The 13,420-nt window shown below is 43.6% G+C and overlaps 1 long non-coding RNA gene across 1 annotated transcript in view; it reads left to right on the top strand.

Annotated features, from left to right (window-relative positions):
- LOC128843463 (uncharacterized) overlaps window positions 1–10,354 on the top strand; it is a 139,339-nt gene extending 128,985 nt beyond the window's left edge. The window contains exon 3 of the long non-coding RNA XR_008446270.1: window positions 9,739–10,354. This is a non-coding gene — a long non-coding RNA (uncharacterized LOC128843463). The remainder of the gene's footprint in view (window positions 1–9,738) is intronic.
- The last annotated feature ends 3,066 nt before the right edge of the window (window positions 10,355–13,420 follow it).

Raw genomic sequence — 13,420 nt, 5'->3', positions numbered from 1 at the left:
AACAGTGAGAGTAACCAATCATTGAAAGAACTTACCAAGAGTCATGGTGGATTGTCCATCACTGTCCATTTAAAAATCGATTGGCTGCTTTTCTAAAAGCGCTACTCTAGGAATTATTTTGGGGGAGTTCTATAGCCTGTGCTATCCAGGAGGTCAGACTAGGTGATTGTGATGGTCCCTTCTGGCCTTGGAATCTCTGAAGGAAATGGAGAAGGTCTCCAATACCCCAACAATATCTCCCAGTGCTCTGGAGCCTATGCTCCAGGGTCTCCTCCAGACCCTATGTTTTGCGGGTGACATTCTGTCAACAGGTAGAGACACTGGTCCTGAATGACTGGTCTGTACAAGCTCTACTCAGGCTATATCTATGCTTAAACCACTACAGCACTTCAGTGTAGATACAACCTACATCGATGGGGGCGGGGGGGCAGCTCTTGGAAGAATTTTCCATTGACCTACCACTGTCGGGGCGGGGGTTAGGCCATTATAGTTATGTTGCTCAGGGGCATGGGTTTTTCACAGCTATGCCGATGTAAGTTCCTAGTGGAGACCAGCTCAGTATAGGACCTGGGGCTTTATACCCCCTTTGCACCTCCTGTGTTCTGGGGCTGCTTCATCACCCAGAGCAGGTCAGGGGAGTCTCAGTGCCATCTTCAAAAGCCTTGGTCACCACATACCAGCAGCAACTCCCTATAAGTGAGAGGATGGAATCCAGTGGTGGAACTTGGACAGGGCCCAGAGGGAGGGGCCAAAAGGCAGGCTTGGGGGTCATGGAGGAGAGCTGAGAAGGAGGGAGAGGAGACTGGAGAATGTGGGACTGGAGGGAGAAGGAGGGCTTTGGGAGAGATCTGTATGTCTGGGGGGCAGGAGAGGGAGGCAGGGTATGTGCCTGTGAGAGCCTAAAGACGAGGGTGGTGGGAGTTGTGTATTTTTGGGACTGGGCAAGACTGAGGGGGGTAGGCGGATAAGAGAGAGAGGGAAAGGTGTGGGTGGTGGAGGGGGGGTAGAGACAGACTGGAAAGTGGAGTCTTTTTGAACAGGCCCAGCGTAGAAGGAGATTAATCGTTGTGGGTCAGTGGTCATATGAGACTCACCTGAGGGATGTGGGAGTTTCCTCCCGTCCTGCTTCAGGCTGCACCTGCTGCTTATACCTGCCCGAAGTCCCCTCAATCTCCCTTCCTTGCCACCAATCCCAGACATAGGGCTCTGGCCACCGAGATGGCTCCATGCATCACTGTGCTATTGGCACTTCTCCAGGACTGGCTCGGCTGGCAATATTGCACCCGTTTTAGTCTTATGCCAGTGGTGAGATTGGCCTCTCTTGGGGAATATTTGGTGTTATCCCCACAGGCCACTAGGTGACAGTGTTGCTCCATTAGAACAAGTTGCAATTAGCCTGGCTGATGTTGCTTTTTTCTGCTTGTCAGCTAGGTGACCCTTAAAGATAGAATTTAGGGGAAGTGCCAAGCCAAGTCTGCTTCTAAGCATCCAAATGGAGGGAGAGAGAAAGAGATGAGGAGATACACCACGGGGCTTAGGAATCAGGGAGAAATATCTGGAAAAGAGGGGTATGGGTTTGTTCCCCTTGCCCCTCGAAAGGAAAACTTCCCAGCACACAATTAGTTAATGACCTTTGAATTGGTACAGGAGACTTTTCAGGTGACATTCTATGGCCTGATTCACCAGTATGCAGTACAGCCAACCCTTAATGGTTACAAGGCATGAGACAGGCCCCCCAGATCATGGTTGATAGATATTGAGTTCTTTTTATTTGCCTTTTGGTTTCTGAATTTTAGGGGGTGCCTGTGTTGCATTTTCAAGCTCTTTCCTGCATCCATGAGAACTAGAAACTCTTTTTTTTTTTTATTGATTGAAAGTTGAGATGCTCATGTAATTGTACGAGTCCAGGAGCTGGGGAGTTAAGTAAAACCTACAAGATTTGTGATAATATTGTGCGAGTTGGCACCACAGTGTGTTACTCCAGTTAAATATGCCATTGAAACCCATGGGCCACGTACACTGGTAAAATCCGGCTGCCTGTGATGCAAAGTGATTTTAAATCCAGCTTAACTAAATGATTTAAACCCAGGTTTAAGCCTGCTTTGCATTGCTGGATTGGCACAAAATAGCCAGAGCATATTGGTTTACCAAGGTTACTAGTTACATCAGCTGTAACTGGAGCTACACATTGGCGATGTTGGTCTATAGAGTTTATTATTGCAAAGATAGACAGCTCGGTCCAGATTTTCAGAAGAGCTCAGCATGCTGAGTTGAGATGATAGAAAGCTGCCAATTTTTTTTTTTAAGTTATTTTCTTCAATATTCCCCCCCCCACCACCACCCACAAATCAGTTTAAAACCCATCCCTCTCACCTTGTCTTGTTTTTGGAAAACATTTTTAGTTTAAAAAAAATCATTTTTTGGTAAATCCCAAATCTGGAAAATTTACTGAAAACCAAAACATTTTTCACTGAAAATATGGAATTTTTTTATCAAATTTAATATTTTCTGCAATAAAGAACAACAAAACAAAATAACTTGTCTTCCCCCCCCCCCCCCAAAAAAAAAAAACCCAACCTTTTTCACATTTAAAAAAGTTTCAATGATAAAATTTCAACCATCTCTACCATCGGGTACATGTTAGGATAAGAGCCTTTTACAGATGCAGTCCTAAACCCCAATTTGTCTCCTTCTGAGTGAAAGTTCTAACATGATATTTTTATTTGTTATAAATGCAAAGAAATTAATATGTTCCATTGGCTCCATTACAAACAGAGAAAATGAAGTATCAGTAACTTAAATATTTAGAATGCTATTTTTTTTCTTTTGGAATCCTGTTCTATGATGTAGGAAAATGTGAAATGTAGGACTCTCCAGAGTGGATGAGACCCGAGGTCCATCTAGCCTAGTACCACCTCTCAGACAGTGGCCAGTACAGATGCTTCAGAGGAAGGAATACCATGCAAAAGGCAGATGTGGGACAATCTATACCCCACATTAAGTTTCATCCTGGTCTCTAATAGTTAGAGATTGGCTTAGATCCTGAAGCAGGAGGTTTAACATCCCTACTAAATTTTTTTAAAGTATTAACTATTATAACTCTGTAAATTTTGGTTAAATATCCAACCCCTTTTAGAATCTCGCTTTGTTCTTAGCCTCAATTACTGCCCATTGCAATGAGTTACACAGGCTAATTACACGTTGCACGAAAACATACTTCATTTAGGGCTCTCAATTCATCGCAGTTAACTCATGCGATTAACTCAAAAAATTAATTGTGATTAATCAAATTAATCGCGATTAATCACACTTATTTATAACAATAGAATTCCAATTGAAAAATATTAAATATTTTTGGATGTTTTTCTACATCAGTCCTACTTCTTATTCTGTCAATCGCTAAGACAAACAAGTTTGTTTACATGGACGGGAGATATTGCTGCCTGCTTCTTATTTACAATGTCACCGGAAAGTGAAAACAGGCATTCGCATGGCTCTTTTGTAGTCAATGTTGCAAGGTATTTATGTGCCAGATATGCTAAACATTCATATGCCCCTTCATGCTTCTGCCACCATTCCAGAGGACATGCTTCCATGCTGATGATGCTCATTAAAAAAATAATGCGTCAATTAAATTTGTGACTGTACTCCTTGGGGGAGAATAGTATGTCTCCTGCTCTGTTTTACCCACATTCTGCCATATATTTCATGTTATAGTAGTCTCGGATGATGACCCAGCACATGTTCATTTTAAGAACACTTTCACAGCAGATTTGACAAAACCCAAAGAAGGTACCGATGTGAGATTTCTAAAAATAGCTACAGCACTCAACCCAAGGTTTAAGGATCTGAAGTGCAGTCCAAAATCTGAAAGGGATGAGATGTGGAGCATGCTTTTAGAAGTCTTAAAAGAGCAACATTCTGATGCATAAACTACAGAACCTGAACCACCAAAAAGAAAATCAACCTTCTGCTGGTGGCATCTGACTCAGATGAAAATGAACATGCGTCAGTCTGCACTGCTTTGGATCGTTATCAAGCACAACCCATCATCATGATGAATGCCTATCCTCTGGAATGGTGGTTGAAGCATGAAGGGACATATGAATCTTTATCGCATCTGGCATGTAAATATCTTGCAATGCCAACTACAACGGTGCCATGCAAATGCCTGTTCTCACTTTCAGGTGAAATTATAAACAAGAAGCAGGCACCATTATCTCCTGCAAATTGTAACCGACCTTGTTTGTCTGAGTGATTGGCTGACCAAGAAGTAGGACTGAGTGGTCTTGTAGGCTCTAAAATTTTACATTGTTTTATTTTTGAATGCAGGTTTTTTTGGTACATAATTCTACATTTGTAAGTTCAATTTTCATGATAACGAGATTGAACTACAGTACTTGTATGAGGTGAATTGAAAAATACAATAGTTTTGTTTTTTATAGTGCAAATATTTGTAATAAAATAAATATAAAGTGAGCACTGTGCACTTTGTATTCTGTGTTGTAATTGAAATCAATATATTTGAAAAGGTAGTAAACATCCAAAAATATTTAAAATAAATGGTATTCTATTGTTGTTTAACAGCACAATTAAGCACGATTAATTTTTTTTAATTGCTTGACAGCCCTAATTTCCTTGTATTGGTTTTGAATTTGCCACCTTTATAGAAAGTGTGGGGGGAAGGAGGGGTGGGAAGGAACCCTGTGGCTTTGAAGTCTTATCCATCTATCCTGCTTTATTACTGAAAAACTCAACAATTAAAGTCAGTATTGAGTTACATCAGTACTTAGCATATCTATCATGACTATTTCATAGTTTTCATTACAGAAGTTGCCCCACAGCATATCCGGGAACTATATAATATAAAGGAACACTGATAGAAACATGCTATTAGATTCATTAGTGCTAAGCAAAAGGAAAGTACCTAAGGTTACTGCTTGATAATATTCAGTATAAAATCTGTTTCATAAGCTGGATGGCTTGCAGTGAATGAGGCAGGGGCTTACTGAACAGGGAGCATACAAATAAATATTGAACAGCTACTTCATTTATTGATCCCTGTGAATAAAGCAAGTGAACCAAAAAATTCCATGTTATCATTCAATTATAGACTTTATTATGAGTGTTACAGTAGTGCCTATTGGAGGATCAGAACTCTATTGTACTAGGCACAATGTAATACAGAGATTCCCTGCCCCAAATTGCTCCCAATCTAGTTGTGACGTGTGCATGCAAAGGGGCAGAGTTAAGGTTTTGAGGGCATTTCCTGACTTTGGAGTACCTCACTTTGTGTTTTGATGCGAGGATTTTTAAAATGGCATTTTATATAAAGGTGGGGCTGTTCCTCAGGTCACCTCCCAGAGAAGGGGGACCCAGCGGTCTCTGTTGGGCAGAATTGCTGATATACAAAAAGGTTTTTCAGGGACAGTTCTCTATATAAACACTGTTATGGAAGGAGGAGCAGGAATGAGAATGGGGCACTGGACAGCTCTGTGTGCATTCAGGTGAATGTCAGCATTAATGCAGTGGTGCTTTACAAACATTAATTAAATTCCCACAGCACCCCTGTGAGGCATGATTGTCATCATTTTACAGATGTGGAAATTGAGGCAGGAAGGTGAAGACTAAACTAAACCCACATTGAGAGTCAGTATCAGATCCAGCACTAGAAAGTAGGTGTCACTTGCTCTCAGTCATGTGATAATCCACTCCAGTCTGCCTCTCACACACAGAATCGTCCAACCTTCTTATTGTTTGCAGTGTTGTTGTAGCTGTGTTGGTCCCAGGATATTAGAGACACAAGGTGGGTGAGGTACTATCTGTTATTGGACTAACTTCTGTTGGAGAAAGAGCCACACTTTCGAGGTTACACGGAGATCTTCAGGTCTTGCAGCTTGGAAGTGTGTCTCTTTCACCATCAGAAGCTGGTCCAATAAAACATATTACCTCACCCACCTTTTCTCTCCAATAACCTTAGTACTATCCAGAGTCCACATGCGCTGCTCAGTGGAGGGTCCAGCATAGCAGCAGAGAGCCAGCTGGGAGGGAGATCAGTGGCAGAATGGGTAACTGGCCTTCTTCCCCCAGTTGCACAGTGATCTGGGAACCTGTCTGCTAACTGAGGGAGTCATAGGCATGAGTTTTGTAGATGTCTGTGCATCATTGTAGACAGCTCAGTGGGGACCTGTTTAATGTTCAGCTGCAATCAAAAAGCCAGAATGATGTTAAGATGCGTAAGGAATGGGATGGAGAATAATATGGAAGCTACTATAAACATCATTATATAAATAAATGGTGCAGCCTCATTTGGTATACTGTGCACAGTACTGGTCATCCCGTCTCTAAAAGGCTATTGCAGAACTGGAGGGGTCCAGAGAAGGATGAGGAAAGTGATCCACGGTCTGGAAAAACTCTCCTGTGGAAACATATTGATCAGAGACAAAGGAGAAGAATAAGAGGGGCATGGTGAAATTCTATAGAATTACAGATAAAAAATCTGTGAAAAGAATATGATTAAGGTTGCAAAGTCAGGTACTCAAAGCTGGGCAATGCCAGAATTAAGGTTGCCTGTGCAAAAAATAGCATGTGATCATGTAATTAAAGTTGTCTCAGCAATAGAGCTGTGCAAATAACTGATTTTTTTTGGTTTGGTGGCTGAATTGAAAAACCAATTGTTTTGGATTGATCCAAAATTATTCTTTTTCCATTTTTTTTCAGCAAAACAAAGAAGTAACTCCCCATATCCCCAAACACAAACAAACAAACAAAAAGCAAAACAAAACTAAAATCATTTTTGGGTAGAATGAAATCTTTGTAGCATTTTAAAGGGGTTTTATCTTTTTTAAAATATAGAAGTAAAATTTGAAAGAAAGTCATTTAAAAAATACAAACTTTTTATTTAAAAGTGTTGAAATGAAACTTTTTTTGGCTAAAACAATTTGGTGACTACAACATGAATTGGTGTAATGCGTTGGTCAACCCAAATCTGCATTTTTTCAGCCAAGAAAAAAAAGTTTGGTCAATTTTTTTTTACTCTAAATCATAATACATACATACAAGGGGTGAATTAAGGTTGCACAGGCCACCTTAAAACTGGCATTTCCTAACTTTTCAGTGGCTGATAATGTTATTTTAAGGTATTTCCACAGTGATTAGCCTGGCTGCGTTTGTTTTGTTTGTGAATTTCCCTTTATTACCTACCCTGGGCCAAATAAACTTTGCTCTTACATACAAATGAGAAAATTGGAGATGAAGGGTGATAAGGTGGGATACTCACTATTTAAGGACCATGGAGAGAACAAGAGTGAGCATGAACCTCCAGGGAAGTGGAAACAGCAGTGACAGGGTTTGGGAATTGAATAAAACAAGGGAGTTGGATGCCACGCCCAGGCAGCGCCGGAAAAGGGGCTGTACGGGGTTAGTGTAGGCAGGCAGACAGCTGAGTGCCAGCAGTGCGAGGCTTAGCCACACGCACCCCACCAACCAGCCTCAATTCGCACTAGCCAGGTGGGAATTCTTTTGCGTCAGCCACCAGTGCTGACAGTTGTCATTTTGTAGAAACCAGGGTGATGACATGCGGTGTTTCTGCCCCCTGGAAATACCAGGCTTGGCCCTACTCTCCAGTCCAATCACACCATTTTGATGACAGCCCTCTGTGTCTCACATGAAATCAGGTGGCCAGCAGCCAATTGCTTCTGCTCTTGAGTTGGGGCCCAGGGACTTCATGCAGCGTTCGCTGTGATCACAATCAGAGCTGAATTACATGCTCTGCTGCATTACAGCTCATGTGCGTATCCTCCATGGCACCTCCCATCAGATTTGCATAGGTCTGGGAGCAGAAAGGTTTACAGCAGGAGGGCAAATCAGCAGCGCTTGCATATCATGTGAGATGGAGGGCAAGCGGTGGTAGCTTTGGCTCCTACTGATGTTTGTCTTGCAGTGAAGAGTGGTGCTGGACCAGTACTCTGCAAAGCAGCATTTGATCTTACCTGTTATCACCAGGTCCTGCGTGGGCTTGGTAAATGATACGAACGCTTCCCTTATCTGCTTAGACTGTAAACTCTTTGGGCAAAGGCTGTCTCTTACTATGTGTCTATAACACTTAGTACAATGGGGCTGTAGCGGGGTGGTCACTCTGCTCCTGTCTGAAGGGGATAAAGCAGCCCTGGAGAGGGCTGCAGCAGCTGATTGGGAAAGCAGCCACAGATATGGTCAGCTTAATCAGGGCCCAGTTGGCTCTTATAAGAGGGCTGTGGGCCAGAAGAAAAACACACACTCCCTCTAGCTCCCTAGAGAGAGAAGGACCTGGCTGCCTGGGAAGCTGAGGAGGATACCTAGGGTGGAGCAGTGCTGTGGAAGGGCAGAGGGAGCTGGGGAGCTCCAGCTGAGCAAAGCCTCAGGCTGCAGGCCAAGCTTAAGGGCCCACAAAAGGGTACTAGAGCTGCAGAGGGGCAGCTCAGATATAGGCAGAGGCAGCTGGTCCGACCCCCTTGCCGATGGTGAGTGGTTTACAGACTGCAGTCTGCCCCAGGGAGCAGGGGCTAGATGATGGCTGGCAGTAGCCACTGAGGCAAAGTAGGGATAGGGAGTTGGGGTTCCCCTGGGAGGGGAGACCCAGAGCGAAGGGGTACTGTGGTAGGCAGAACCCCTGGGCAAAGGGCACCAGGGTCTGGGAAGGACACGGGGCCAGTGGCAGGCAAGACACCGGCCTGCAGAGGGCACTCCAGAGGCTGGAGAGCTAATTCCCTGGACAACCAGCAGGGGGCACAGCAGCAGTGAGTTGCCGCCCCGCCACAGGGGCCTTGACCTTGGCTGAGGCCCCTCGGTCTAAGCATAATATTAATAATAAGAGGGACAGATGCTGGCACAGATGAGGCATCTGATCCAAAATATTTCGTAGAATTCAGCCAGATTGCAGGATGGTTGATGTACTATGGAAAACTACCCACTGGGGATGGGATGAGATAAACAAATTCAGGCCACATGTGCCCTAACTTTGAATCCCGGGGGTGACAAGTCAGTGCACTCACCCCCCGTGGTAACGATTGACTTCCCTCTGTTATTGATTTTAGAAACATTGTTTGAAAAAAGTTTCCTTCAATGCATACGGTACCTTAATGGAAATGGAAAACCTCTCCATCTATCCTCCACTCTCCTCATTCATTTTCAAGACACATTTTGATTGTTTTGTTTACTGCTTACTGTGTATATTATTATATTAATAGAAAGCTTTATGTGATACATTTTGTATGAAGGTCACTGCTTAGATATTCTCAATAGACGCTTTATTCTAGCAGCACAGATTTATAATGAACTCATGCCAGCCTCTTGCAGAGGGTCCCCTCTGTTTCCAGATAGGAGTCCCTTTGTAATCTGACATTAGCAATGTGCTGAATAAATAACATTACCCATTGCAGTATTTAGCAGTCACTGCCGACAGAATAAAGGCCACTGCGAAGTTGTTGAGGCCTATCATTTCACCCAGAGGTTAATATACTGTCAACAGACAGGGAGATGCAGTAAATGGCAGACTTTGCCTTTTCCCCAGAGGTGTAAATATTCATGCATACCTTAGGAGGTTCCCTCCTATCCATGCTGAGCTCCAAACAAGCTCTAAGGCAGTGCCTCTCGCTTGTTAATGGAGGCATGTAGCAAACATTCTCAAGTGCTTATTTCTCTTCCAAGGATCGTTTTCAGCCTTGTGAAACTGAGAACATTGGTTCATCTTTTGTGCAGGGCCAGGAAACTCTTCTGATTGAAAAACTCCCGCCCATCACACCAGTCCAGCTTGCGCCGTGACTGGTGGCGCTGTGCTGGCAGCAAATGTGGGGCTGCAGGAGGAAAGACTGCTTTGTGTCATTCAGAATTTCTCCTCGATGTCTGCCCAAGCTCCGGATGGTTTAGCTCTACCTTAGTCTAATCAGGCAAGATTTATTTTAATCTCTTGAGCTTTTGCATCAGAACAACCTCATGGCTAAAGAGTTACGTATGCAAAGCCAAGATCTTTCCCCTTCCCTGTCACAGCCTGCGAAGTCACCAATGTGCTATGGCAAAATGAGCTGTAAGAAATGTGACTTAGAAAAAACATTCTTTTTCCATGTACTGAAAATTTAAAGCTACCTCCCCTTTCTTTCACCTTGGGAAAGTAGGATGCTGTCCAAAGAGTGTTGTTGGCAACAAAGATCCAACCTTCCTTCTCGGCAGCTGTATCATATTGCATAAAGGCCAGACCCAACGAGAAAGAGAAAGAGGTCTTCCCCACCAGACAGAAGCTTGTCCATGGCTCTTGGCAGATTGACAGTTCTGCAGTTTGTGGTCCAGGGGCATCTTTTCTATTGGGGCAGAAGACCTGTTTTAATAAACCTCCATCAGAAACTAAGTGGAAATGGAGATTGCAGAATTCCTGCTGGGGCCGATACAAAGCTCCCTGAAATCAGTGGGAGATTTTTCCATTGACTTCCATGGGTTTTGGATCAGGCCCGAGGGGAGATTTCTGTATAGCCTTCAGTCCACTCCTTGTTTCTCCAGAATGTGAGGGAAGAGGAGCTGTTCTTCACCTCAGGTGTGGGTGATCCCAAAGGTGGCCTAGTTGTGGGTGTGTATCTTAGACCTATGACTGGTTCCAAACTGCTCCAGGACCCTCTGGTAGATTTATTAGGTCTTCCCATAGCAGAGACCTGGCACTGAAGGACTCTGGGAGTTTTCCCCATCTCCTGCTTGGGACCAGATGTTCTGTTGCTAAACACAGGAGATAGGAGTCCCCCCATACACACCCCTCTCGCAGCGATGATTGCTTAGTTTGGAATGGTCTGGGATACATGGATCATGCATGGATAAAACCACAGATAGTAATTAAACAAACAAACAAAAACTCCCAGCTCCTAATCATATTTATGCCTCCAGGCTTCCCTTTAAAATCAAAACTATCCTTCCAAAAATTCCAGGAAAACATACACATTTAAATGCTTCACTTTATTATACAGAGTACATATTCTTTCCTTGATAGATCAGTAGAGTCCACGCTTGTGTCTGCATACATTGTCTTTTATTCCTACGCTCTGCCTCTACCCGCATCTAGATCTGTATTTAACGATTGGCTGTTTAGTCATTTGTTTTAGCTTTCCCCATGTCCACCCCTGCCCTCCCTCCTCTGGTTCCCTGCCATATTTTGCTTTGTAATTTGTTCTTTCCTAAAAGAATGACATTCTTGTGCAAATAACCAGTTATGCTGCCTTTGGAGTTTATATGGTCAAATTACAATCAAAGCAAACAAGTGCTTGGAAAATAAATCTCATCATCCATTAATCCTTTCCATACAGCTTTTCTTTATTCCTATTTGTCAGGTAATCAATGTAAGTGTCCTAGGAAGGTGGAGGTAGGGGGTGTGTGTGTGTGTGTGTGTGCGCGCGCGAGCGTGTATGAATTAATTACCTTACAGCATCAAAGAAAAGAGGTACATAGCACAGCTGAAAAGGAAAAGTCTGCATGCACTCTGGTTGCCAAAACTAGCACTTCGTAATTTTGCAAGTGAGCAACAGAGGCACTCAGAATTAAATTGTATCTGCCCTCTGGCCATATCCTGTTTTGCTTGGCAAGGGAGGGGAAGTGTGTGCTTCCAATATAATACCCATCAATGAGATAGGAGCTCTTGTATTGAAGACATTTGACTGGCCTATCAGATCAGGGCTATATTCCCAGCTCTGCGCAGACTTAGTGTGTGACCTCGGATGAGTCACTTAGTTTCTCTCAGTCTCAGTTTTCCACCCTGAAAAATGAAGAGAATCCTTTCTTTCTACCACGCTGTGTCTGTTTTGTCTCTTTAGACTGTAAGTTTTTTGGGTCAGGGAGTGTATCTTGCTATGTGTTTCTATAGTGCTTACCACAAGGGGACCTGATCTCAGTTGAGGCTTCTGGGCACAGTTCTACTACATGCAGTAAAAAAATAATTCTACTTTTCAGTAGTAGGTGGACCACTATTACATGTGAAGACAAGAGTGCTGCCCTCTTTCCATTCTAAGACCCTGTTTTCAGTTGCTTTTAACTTTGCCAAAGTTTACCATTGGGGCTGAAATTTTCCATGCCAGATGGTCCAGCCATTTACAAGCATGAGATTAGGGGAAATATCTTGTTTTGCTGATGTTAAATAAATTATTACAACTGTTTCATTGAGAAGCACGGTTTGGAGCAGTGTTTGATATTTGGCAGGGCAGTTGTCCTGGTCTCAGGGATGTGTCTGTTGCTTCCCTGTAAAATTCTGCTCAAATGTGGTTTTCGAAGACCTCTGTTCACACATGCTCTGTACAGGCGTGATAGAGTTTTACAACTAAATTCCCCAAAGATTCTGTCTGTACTGAGCATGCTCTATACCCCCACAGCTCCTACCTGTCAACTAGGTGTGGGTGCAAAACTTAGTCAGCAACTGAGCATGCTCCATTCCAGTATTGCTAGCTCTTGCAATTTTATCATGACTGTAGTGATTTGTGGGTTGTGTTTTTCCTTGTCTTGTGAAAATATGATGAAAAGCTGCCACACTACGGCCAATCTCAAAGCTCAAGTTTTTGCTGATCACATGCAGACTCGCCAAATGACAGTTTGCTTGAAAAAAAACAGAATTTTTGCCATTTCAAAATAAATTTCTGAGGTTGGCAACACCTGCCAACCGCCATTGCCAACTAATGAATTTTCCTGTATTCAAAATGGCCATCATCTCCTACCACTGTCCATGGGACAAAAGCCCCCAAAATGCCACTGTTTCCCTACAGGTTTCAGAGTAGCAGCCGTGTTAGTCTGTATCCGCAAAAAGAAGAACAGGAGTACTTGTGGCACCTTAGAGACTAACAAATTTATTAGAGCATAAGCTTTCGTGGACTACAGCCCACTTCAAGCTTATGCTCTAATAAATTTGTTAGTCTCTAAGGTGCCACAAGTACTCTTGTTCTTCTTTTTGTTTCCCTACAGTCTGTCTGCATGTGGAAGTGAGTCTGCCTTTAATAAAGTTGGCTGCCACCTCCCACTGTTTTCACTGAGATTGAAGCCATGCCCTCAGGCAAAATGGCTGCCAAGACACAGTGAAAGGGGGATGGCAAGAGTGAAGAGGAGCAGGAGGCAGATTTGGGAGTTGCAAGGAAATGGGGGGCAGGAAGGAAGCTGAGGGGGTGCAGAGGACAGTTATGGGGTGGGAGATGGAGGGGATCAGATGGCAGCTCCTCCAGCTCGGTGGTGGTGGAGGAGGAGAAGCCAGGGTAAGGCGTGTCGCAGTGCTGCTGGCACTGGTGAACTGATCACAAAGCATGGAATTTTGGTGCCTGCAGGAGGTGCTGTTGCACCGATGAAGCAAGAAGCTCTTCCAATCCTGTGATACTCAGGGCTGGGCTGAGTTGTGTGCAAGAGACTCGGGGCTGAGGATTAACTACATTTG

This window comes from Malaclemys terrapin, chromosome 9 (assembly GCF_027887155.1).
Source record: "Malaclemys terrapin pileata isolate rMalTer1 chromosome 9, rMalTer1.hap1, whole genome shotgun sequence".
Taxonomy (NCBI): domain Eukaryota; kingdom Metazoa; phylum Chordata; order Testudines; family Emydidae; genus Malaclemys; species Malaclemys terrapin.
Note: the sequence above shows the minus strand (reverse complement) of the source record. Positions and strands in the feature narration are given on the sequence as shown.